Source organism: Maylandia zebra, linkage group LG9 (assembly GCF_041146795.1).
Source record: "Maylandia zebra isolate NMK-2024a linkage group LG9, Mzebra_GT3a, whole genome shotgun sequence".
In the NCBI taxonomy this organism is placed as follows: Eukaryota; Metazoa; Chordata; class Actinopteri; order Cichliformes; family Cichlidae; genus Maylandia; species Maylandia zebra.
In genome coordinates, this window is record NC_135175.1 from 31,728,240 (window position 1) to 31,739,135 (window position 10,896).

At 39.3% G+C, this 10,896-nt stretch overlaps 1 protein-coding gene across 3 annotated transcripts in view; it reads right to left on the bottom strand.

The window, feature by feature from the left end:
* Positions 1 to 7,513: 7,513 nt before the first annotated feature.
* The window catches only part of celf1 (cugbp, Elav-like family member 1), a 42,977-nt gene continuing 39,594 nt past the window's right edge, over positions 7,514 to 10,896 (bottom strand). For all 3 annotated transcript variants that reach the window (XM_076888347.1, XM_004574062.4, XM_004574061.4), the window contains one exon: positions 7,514 to 8,090. The gene's annotated coding sequence lies outside the window, so the exon portion shown is untranslated. The remainder of the gene's footprint in view (positions 8,091 to 10,896) is intronic.

Below are 10,896 nucleotides of genomic sequence, written 5' to 3' on the forward strand. Positions count from 1 at the left end.
AAACTATGAGAGTTCATGAGGACTGTTTTCTTGGCTATGCATAGGGCAGTGAGAACCATATGGGCTATATTCTTTTCTGAAGTGACATTATCTAAGCTGCCCAACAAACACACTAAGGGGGAAGTTGGAATGTTACACTTCAGACACTTTGATAAGTCTTCACATATCTCGCGCCAAAACTTCTGAACTGGTGGACAGAACCAAAGAACGTGGATATAATTGTCCGGTGAGTTGGTTTGGCAGTGTGAGCAGTTGTTGGTAGACGTAAAGCCCATCTTGAACATCCGATGACCTGTATAGTGCACTCTATGTAATATTTTGTATTGAATTAATTGAAGACTGGGATTTCTAATTAGATGAAAGGTTTTTAAGCAAATCTGAGACCAGAAGTTTTGGTCTAAGTTAACTGATAAATCCGCTTCCCATTTTGCAATAGGAAGTGATATTGATTCATCTGTTTTAGAAAGCATTCTGTATATTTTGGATAGTAATTTGGGGGTTTTAAGAGTAAGAAACTGAACCACACTTGGTGGTGTTTGTAGTTCAACTTGACCCGGTTTAAATTTCTTTTTTACTATGGATTTAATTTGTTGATATTCTAAAAATCTTTTCTTGTTGATCCCATATTGTGTAACTAGTCTGTCAAATTGAATAAATTCTGTTCCTTCTAGTATATGTTCTAAATATTTGATTCCTTTACCACTCCAATCTGAAAAGTTTATCATATTATTGTTTTGTAATATGTCAGGGTTGTTCCAGATAGGTGTACGTTTGCATGGGATTAATGAAGACTCCGTCAATTTTAGAAACTCCCACCATGCTGTCAGAGAAGAGCTGATGTTGATGCTTTTGAGGCATTCTTGTCGTTGGATGTTTGAGCTGATAAATGGTAGATCTGAAGGTTGAGCATTAAAAAAACATGAAACATCTTGACATGAAAAACCCGAAACATGACTAGAAACAACAGACAACCTGACAAAGACTGAATGAAAACACACAGACTAAATACAGGAGGTGATCAGAGGAAGGGGAAACAGCTGATTAAAATGAACATAACGTCACAGAGAAAAGTAAAACTAAACACAATAAATATGGGACACCAGACCGCTTCAAAATAAAATAGGAAACATATTGAGACACAGAAACAACATGAGCTTGACAACATAGCACACGCAGACATAAAACACATGAAGGGCGAGGGAGACTTAAACACAGGGGAACTATAACAGGGCAATATGTCTGTGAAGGTTCTCAGTCATCCAGGTCATCGTAGTCAAAGGAGCTTGCAAAGAAAGAGGAGTGAAAGAAGCCATCTAAGTCCACTGTGAGCGACCATCTTTGAACAGAGGCGGGGGTTTACGACACCAACTCTCTGCCATCTATAATCCAGTTTTGAGATCCCTCCCAGACGCCTTAACGCCCACTCACATCCTGGGCCAGCTGACCTCAGGAATTCGCATGATAAGGTGGGGCCAGGTTTCACAATGAACACACCCGAAACTCTGGCTGATTGGGACCCACACCCAGTTTCACACCTTGGCTCAGGCGATTAGAGGATCATCAGGGGGTCCTTTTGTCCCTCTGTGGGGGGTCACTCCCACTAGGTTTATATCTGGGACTCTCCACCATTTGACCTTAGAACTGAAGAAGCTTCTCGGATGAGAGGTGAAACGTCTTCAAGCAACTTAAAGAAGTCCAGACGCTTTTCTTTGCAAGCTCCTTTGACTATAACAGGGCAACATAGGCAAAATAAGAAATTAACTAATAAACTTAGACATAAACCATAAACGTCAAAATATATTAAAACTCAAAATGCTGGGTTAGATGACCCAGGATCGTGACACAACTACAGCCTTCCCTGGACATAATACATTCCACTAATCTCTAGGCAGCCTATCCTTGAAGCTCAGGTCCTCTACCATAGGCCTAGGAGCTTGAGGGTCCTGTGTAGTATCCTGCACTCTTCTGGACATAGATCTCCGATTTTGTTCCTCGAATCTGCTGGAGCCACTCGCTGAGCTTGGGAATCACCATACCTAATTTTCCAGTGTTCCTCCTTCCTGATATTGCTGTCATTCGGAACCGCTACATCGATCACTACGACCGTCTACCACCACTATGTCCAGTTGGTTAGCCACCACCATTTTGTCTGTCTGTATCTGGAAGTCCCACAGGATCTTTCATTCTCCACCACCCTTGGTGGTTCCATGATGGTTCCTCCTCTGAGCTACTAGTTGTTTCGCTGTCAATGTGGATGTCACCCTCACCCTATTCATGTAACAGTTAGTCATGTATCAGTCATCGCTGATACACCATCAATTATTGTCTTTGTTACTATCAGTTATAAAAATGGCAAATCCAGTCAGAAGAGTGGTAGAATTAGTGTCAAATCAAAACTCTGCCATCACCACTGAGTAAACCATTTTCCCCATTCTTATTTATACACTGTGCAGACTGAAGGTGTCCTGTGGCATCAGACACCAAGACGTTGGTAGCAGATTTAAGCACTTTTAAGTATTGGAATTTGGACGATTGGGTTTGCATAGAAAGACTTGTTTTTTCCAACATCCCACAGATGCTCTATGAGATTAATGTCTTTCCAACCACTTTGTCTATAAAGCTTCATGGGATACAAAAGGCCTACCTTTATCAATGTCCCTACATGGTCAATATTTCCTGCTTCCAACACCTTGCTGGATAAAAAAAGAAAGGAAAGAAAAATAGATGGTGATGAAGAAGAAATACTTTATTAATCCCAGTACGATCTGATACACCAAGCTACAGGTACCTTGGTGTTCATCTGAACAATAGACTGGACTGGATTCATAACTCAGACGCCCTCTACAGGAAAGGGCAGAGCAGGCTGTACCTGCTGCGGAGACTCAGGTCGTTTGGAGTGGAGGGCCCACTCCTGAAGAAATTCTATGACTCTGTTGTGGCTTCTGCTATCTTTTATGGCGTGGTCTGCTGGGGCGGCAGCATCTCTGCTGGGGACAGGAAGAGACTGAACAGGGTGATCCGAAGGGCCAGTTCTGTTCTAGGATGCCCTCTGGACCCAGTGGAGGTGGTGAGTGACAGGAGAACGGCGGCTAAGCTGTCATCCCTGATGGACAACATCTCCCACCCCATGCAGCAGACTGTGACAGCACTGAGCAGCTCCTTCAGTGGGAGACTGCGGCACCCACCGTGTGGGACGGAGAGATTTCGCAGGTCTTTCCTCCCCACTGCTGTCAGACTCCATAATAAAGACTTTAACTGATCAAGCACACACATCCATACATATGCAATAATACTAAGTGCAATAATCCTTTCTGTCATCGTTGTATTTTACTCAGTTGTATATAGTATTTGTATTTGTATTCTATTTTTATCTTATTGTATATTTATTTTATTGTATTCTACTGTATATAGTATTTTATTCTATTCTGTACAGTTGTGTACTGTATTTATTCTTATTGTATTCTAATTTTTGCCTCATAACTTTTGCACTGTCCACTTCCTGCTGTGACAAAACAAATTTCCCACGTGTGGGACTAATAAAGGTTATCTTATCTTATCTTATCTTATATCCTTGTGTTGGTGTTGTTCCCACATCATCATAATAAATGTTGTTCCAGGTTCAACATTGCAAGTGACCAATCACATTGTTGTGATGTCATACTTTTGCAAGCCAAGCGATTCATTCACAGTGTTGGTCAAGTTACTTGAAAAAAGTAATCAGTAACTAATTACTGATTACTTCCCCCAAAAAGTAATCCCGTTACTTTACTGATTACTTATTTTCAAAAGTAATTAGTTACTTAGTTACTTTTTAAAAACACGATTTACAACCTGAAGAGGTGATAAAGCGATAGATCTTTCAGCCCAATTCTACTTTTTCTGCATAATCCATAATACAAAATGTAATCAAATGGAAAAGTCTCTTTTTAAAACTTGTTTTATTAGTTTTAATCTTTTAAGTTTATGCATCAAGCAAAAATTTAATTATATGCAACATTCTCTGACTGAAAGAAATTTGCTTAACATTTAAACCTATTTTCTGCACATTCCAGCACATTTTTTTTTTTGTGTGTGTTTACACTCAGTCTTTCAAATAGATGCAAGTAAAACACAGCAGAAAATAAATAAAATCAAAGACTAGCGGTCCTTTTGCTCTATTTTCACCTGTAAAGCAGGAGTTGGGTAGGCGGAGGTTTACCCTGGTGCAGGTGTGCCGCGGTCAGTGGAAGAGTCCGCGAGTTTCTCTGTGAATTTCCCATTACGTCGTAGCGCACTCGGTGCTTGCTTGGAAGTTTGGGGGGGGTGTTTGGCTGTAAAAAGAAGTTTTCTTCCCATGCACAAACGGATGCTAATGTTTTTTTTTTCACTTTTTTGGAATCAAACTCAAAGTAAGGTCAGTACTTCCACGCTTTAAACGCTGCACGCTCATACTCTCTCCCGCACTCAATATATTGGTCGTGTCCAAATTCATGGGCTGCATCCTCCTGAGGCCGCATTTGTAGACCGATCACGTCACAGTGACGCGCCGAAGGCTGTCCAAATTCGTAGACTCCTCCGAATGCAGCCGACAAATGCGTCCTCCTTTTCCCCGAATTTGAAGGATGGGTCGGGTGTGTCCGTCGTGGCATACCATATCCCAGAATTCATAGCGCGGCCCAGCCAAACTCCAGTTTCCAACAATGGCGGCCGCTACTAAGTTTTAAAATTACTCATACTAATCTTTCTGGGTCACAAAATAAACTTTTAACATATTTTCAGGCGAGAAAGTAGTTGTGTAAACATCAAATATCTGCTCGGTTTATCAAGACATCGCATATTTGCAAAAGTGCTTCGACGTTTTCGGAGACATTTGCTACCCACCAGCTCGATAGCTAGCCGGGAGCTCGAGGGTCACTGATGCGGCCGAGAACGGCACAACTCCCGGCACATCATTTTCAGATCACCGCGGACTTTCGCTGCTCAGGTTAAACGTAATATATAAGTCACTTAGACAACCTAAAAATGTTATTGTTGGGCTTTTTTCTGTGTTTTGTTTGTTCGTGAGTCAATCAGTTTGGCTGAGATTAAAGTTATTAGATTAGATAAAATAAAACTTTATTAATCCCCCGGGTGGGTTCCTCCTTGGTTTTTACACAGCTGACTAAACGTCAAACAGAAAACTGATTAAACAGAAGTATGAGACAGTTGAGAATTTACGCCAGTGTCCTGTTATATTTTAGATAGCAAGGAGCAGACGGCCGAGTTTATTGAACTCCACCGAGACAGCGGTGACGCTAATCAGAAGGCTAGACCGTCCAATTTCACGGCCGTTTACTTCCGGCCTACCCGACCTTCTGAGGACCCGGCCCACGTAGACCACGAAGGCCGGGTCCTCAGGAGGATGCAGCCCATGAATTTGGACACGACCGATATCTACTGTTGATCTGCACACAGCTGTTGTCAAGAACGTCGCACTTGCTTACGTCACTGTCGTGAGACATTCTCACAAAAAAATCATGGTTTTAGTAACGCAGTAACGCAGCGTTCCTACGGGAAAGTAACGGTAATCTAATTACCGTTTTTGCAATAGTAATCCCTTACTTTACTCGTTACTTGAAAAAAGTAATCAGATTACATCTCTGTTCATTCATGAAATTCCAATGTTGCAAGGACAATATGTATAATGCTTACCGTTTATTAAAGAACAGTATCCTGAAATGCAAAGAGTTCAAATTGATGGATCGGCGGACAAAGGCGGTTTCTTTCAAGTTAAGTAGATTTTATTTTTTTAAGGCACTTTTTTCCGAAGTCGCAAAAGTATGACGTCACAACAATGTGATTGGTCACTTGCAATGTTGAACCTGGAACAACATTTATTATGATGATGTGGGAACAACACCGACACATAGTTTTTTCGTTAAAGTAGTACGCATTGGTTTATAATGTTGTGGCTGACTGGTGTATTGTGAGAAATGCAATGCTGAATGTAATAGTTGAGAACACCTGGAATTGGGCAGGGCAATATGGCCAAAAATATTTATCACAATATAATTTAAAAATTTGCGATAATGATATAACTGACTATATTATTGATGCAAGACAAAATACTTTACTCTACAACTTTATTAGTCCAAAAAAACCCATCAATTTATTTTCATTTAAACAAGCAGCAGTTTTTTATCTGCATTAAAGCTATATAAAAATGTAAGAGTGCAAATGCTAATTCCTTGCTGACAGTTTAACCAAAAGACATTTCCAGTGGAAATGGGCTGACATATCCTGAGCCTAACCATGTATAATATCCACAAAAGTTAAAAAGAGGTGCTTTGCAACATGAAACTATAAGGCGCATTAAGCAAAATTTAAAACTCAAGGCTATCAGTCACGCAGTAGAACATGGGAATAGAGCAGCTGCAAGAGAATTTAAAACAGTCAGATAAGTCTAACTTTACTCAACTCATTCTTCTTGCTTCAATCACTTCTGTACCATTGATTCATTAATACTGAATTCTCTCGCAGCTGCTCTATTCCCATGTTCTACTGCGTGACTGATAGCCTTGAGTTTAAAATCCGCTTCATAAGCATGTCTCTTAACAGGTGCCATTTTGGAGTCCTTACACACACACAATACGGTAATATTATGTTGAAGCACAGTATGTATTACTGTGAGGCTCCTGACTACAGTAGCCGTAATGCTCTGACAAGTGGTGGGGCTTTGTAGCTTACCAAAGTCATACAAAAACATTCTTTGATAGATTTTTGAGCGCTGTGTGCCACATAAAATCAGTTGGAGGTCAGTAAGCAGAACCAGAATTCATACATAAGGCGTACCGGATTATAAGGTGCACTGTCAAAGAGAGCCTTATAGTCTGAAAAATACGGTAATAACGACAGCCCGCTTGCATGTTCTACAAAGGAAAAAAAAGTGCTTTGGTGGCTTTCTGATGGACGAAAACCAAACCAGTTCCACATCACTGAAGTTGCATTTCTACAAACCAATTCTGGTTCATCTGTTTCATTCAATGATCCGCTTTTGCCCTTCTCATTCTCCGTCACTCCCATGCTTTTTCCGTCATGTGTGTATGAAAACAAAAGCATTGTGCATGCGCGTTTTACTCATAATCTATTGCAATATTTCATTTTCTTATCATTGCCTAACATTGTACCGGTATTATCATGAAACGTATAATATGGCCCAGCCCTACCTGGAGCAATACTGATCCATTAGTCAAGGAAACGAACTGCAGCCCATATAAATGTGGGTCTGTAGGGTCTACGGACTGCATTTGGTAAAAACACCTCAAATCAAAAGTCCTGAAAAGGAGGAATACTGATTGCGCAAAACATTTGGCACAAGTTTATTTTTTTTAACTTAGCAAACTTAACAAACATATTCATTTTTCTTGATATTTTTTTCAAAAGTTTCAGTGTAGTTAATAAAACTAAAACAGGCCTGACAAAATATTCTCCTCTATATCCGATTATCTGCAGAAACAAGAGTAAAACAGCATCATGTGCTTTGAGACAATAAGTCAAAAGAAAAAAAACATTTTTACAATTATGAATGTTTCCTCCTCATATCACTCAAAAGGGAACTCCAGAGGAGAAGGAATTGCACAAGTACAACAACATGTCATCACCAATTTCTTTGACTTTTTTCTTTTCTTTTTCTTTTTTTTAATAAGGCACACACGAGCACTCACATACAACATAATCTAAAGAGATTAGCTGCTTTTCCACAAAAAAAACATAACAAAACCAAAAAAGAGAGGCACTGGAAAAATTGCTCCATCGTACAGTCAATAAAAACAAACTAGAGACTCTTATTAAACTGAATTGTTTTTTAATTGAGTGGTTATTTTACTTATTCTAGAAAAATAGATTTTCTTTTGCTTGTAATAAATTTTAACATTCAAAAATGCTCAGAGGCAACCTTTCTAGTGCCTATTTTGGCAGCACATAGGACATAGGAAACAACAAAACCTTTTGGGCAATCAACGTCAACTACAACGTCAAATGTGAAATTGGAAGCACCAGTGAAGCGCAGTAGACAAGGACTGGACGATGAGCTGTGACGCCACACCAACATGCTAGGGCAAACAGGAAGAGATCTAGAAAAACAAAGAAAAAAAATGCACAACAGGGAGACAAACCTTGGTTACACAGTAATGGAACACAGACAGGAGAGAGAAAAGAAACTGACAATAATCACATTTATCATGGTGCTTTACTAAAGTCTAAAAACTCAGTAGCCATTTTCAGGGACAGAGTGAGGATGATGAGCATGTTACTAGAAACTGAGGTGGATGACAACAGCAGATTCACACATATAGAACAGCTATAAATGTGGTGCCAGCACAAAATCAGTGACAACATGCAAACAAACACAGCTAATCATGTAAGGAGACCAGAGGGTGTTACGGAGGTAGTACCTTTTTAAACCTCATCTTTAACATTTTAGTACCTGATGTAACATGCTGCACACATCTTCTATTAAAATCAGCTAACTGGAAAGTGGAACTGATGATGTTCAACATTCATTTAAGTGCATCTGGAAATCTGCATTACTTTAAAAACTTAGAACAAATGTTTGTTGAGACAGGTAGTAGTGGAGGGCAAATCGATCCAAATATCGATTGTATCGATGCCAAGTCGGCATCTGTATCGGATCGATACTGGCCTGGTGAGATCGATTCTTTACTTTAAGTTCTGCTTGTTTGCAATGCTGTGGTTTCGGCAAAGACAAAACAGCCAGGTCGCTGGACTCGCCGCTGCTGTGTCAGCTCCACCTCACCCCTCTTGTGTTTAGATGTTGGGCCGTCACGTGACATGGCTTAGACGCTTTGGGGGTTGTTGTTGTTTACATATTATTTATATTTTCACCAGTTGTTTTTTTTGTTGTTGGGAATTTTAATTGTAATTTTTGTATTATTATTTCTCAACAGTACTTGTTTGTTTTAATTTGTTAACTGGTTTGCGTTCACTTTTTAATTAAAGATTTTTCTAAAAAAAAAAAAAAAAAGTGATAATATTAATTTTATATTAGCATTTTCTATTTAATTATTTAATCTATTTAATTATAAACTTTGTCCAAATTATGTCCTGGGTTTTAGCTATTTTAATAATAAAAAACTATAATCACAAAAAACACTTAAAGTCAAGGTAATTAATTGAGATTTAGCAATTCAATGACGCATCCACTTTATTTGTTGAAAAGTATCGGTACGAGCGATACTGGCCCGTATTTCCTTGGTATGGGATTGATACCAAAATATGCAGTATCGCACACCACTAACAGTTAGTGGTTTTATTCATAGGGATGTAGCCAAATTCCTTCGTTAGTCTGCCTGACTATCGATCCCGCTTATCAACTCTTGCAATTTTGAAACTGAAACCAGCTGATTTCAGTTCATGTGTCGTCGGAGGAAAATAGTGGCACAGCTCCAGCGTGGACATGGACATTTCTTTTATTTTTATTGCTCAAAAGTACAAGAAGTGGAGACTGCTCCAGGACAGAAACAACTCTGAACACAACTTGGGCTCTTCACAAGCATCTGCATAGACAGCATCTAAAACTAAGTTGGGTTATGTTAAAGCTGAGTAAAATGCCGACCACAGCCCAGGGCAGTGATAAAGTGAGCTGTCATTTGTGGCAAAGCCAGCCGCTGCTGAACTTCAACAGGTACCAAACTGTTTCTAAAGTAGAATCACTGTGGTGGTCGCTTTGAAGTCTCTTTGTGCTGGTTTTCATCTTTGTTTGGTGTTGCTGGCTTTGGTGTTTATACCTAAATACTAAGAGAACAATCATGTGTGTCCTGTCAATTCCTCTCTCTATTTATTCATTTGAAGATTCAAGAACGTTGAACATTAATTTCCGTAAAATATGAAAATGTAACTGCATCTGTCCTGTGAGTGCTCAGGCCTATCTTTCTGTCACAGTTCTTAATTATCCTAGCCATGAGCACAGTTTTAATCCAGACTAATTGAATAAGGCCTTCTTGAAACATTTTAGTAAAAATTATTAAGATGGATGTGACATTCACATTAATTATACCTCTGGATCAAGTTAGGCATGATTTCCATGCCTTTATTGGAATAAACTAGTTATCTTGCATTGTTTCTGATAGTTCAGTTTCTAATTTACTCAGCGTTATAAAGTCTGGTATTTGCATAGTGCTAAACTAACACTGGATGAACTGATTGTAGAAGCCCATACTCCTAACTGCTATAGATTCAAATAGCTGTTCAAAAACTATTCTAATCAAACCAGTGAACCATATGTCTGTGTAGGTTCTTAGTCATCCAGGTCATGCACAAGGGCAACCTAGACAATATTTGGCAGGTGATTTAAATTTTTTAAATAAATAAAAAAAAATTTCAATTAATGACTGAGAGCCCAGAGTATTATCACATTGTGTGAGGTCTGATCTCTCATACGTTAAGGGCCCTCTCCTCAAAGGACACATTCAGATAGATCCTTTTAAGACGAAAGAGCTAAACAAATGGGGACGAAAAATGGAGTGAAATGAGGCACGTCCAGTTCTTTTATAAGGTTACATTCTCAATACATAGTTAACTGCCACCATGTAAATGCATACAATACATCAATGTACTTTTATTATAGATTTGTATTTTGACAATAACACATACTCGTGTCCCCCAGGCTCTCTGCCTTATTATTTACAAATAATAGGCATGACTTTAAAATGCCAAGTCTTAGCCTTTCATTTGAGAATTCAGTAATATACTGTAATATATACCTAGTCCAATTAGACAGTACATGACAGTCCTAAAGGACAGAGCCCAGGGAACACAAAGATGTGGAAGTGCCCAAACAGTTACTCTCTAGGGCAGGAGTAGGGAACCTAGAACTGGAGGACACCGGCTCTCGAGGCCTGGAGTTCCCTACCCCTGCTC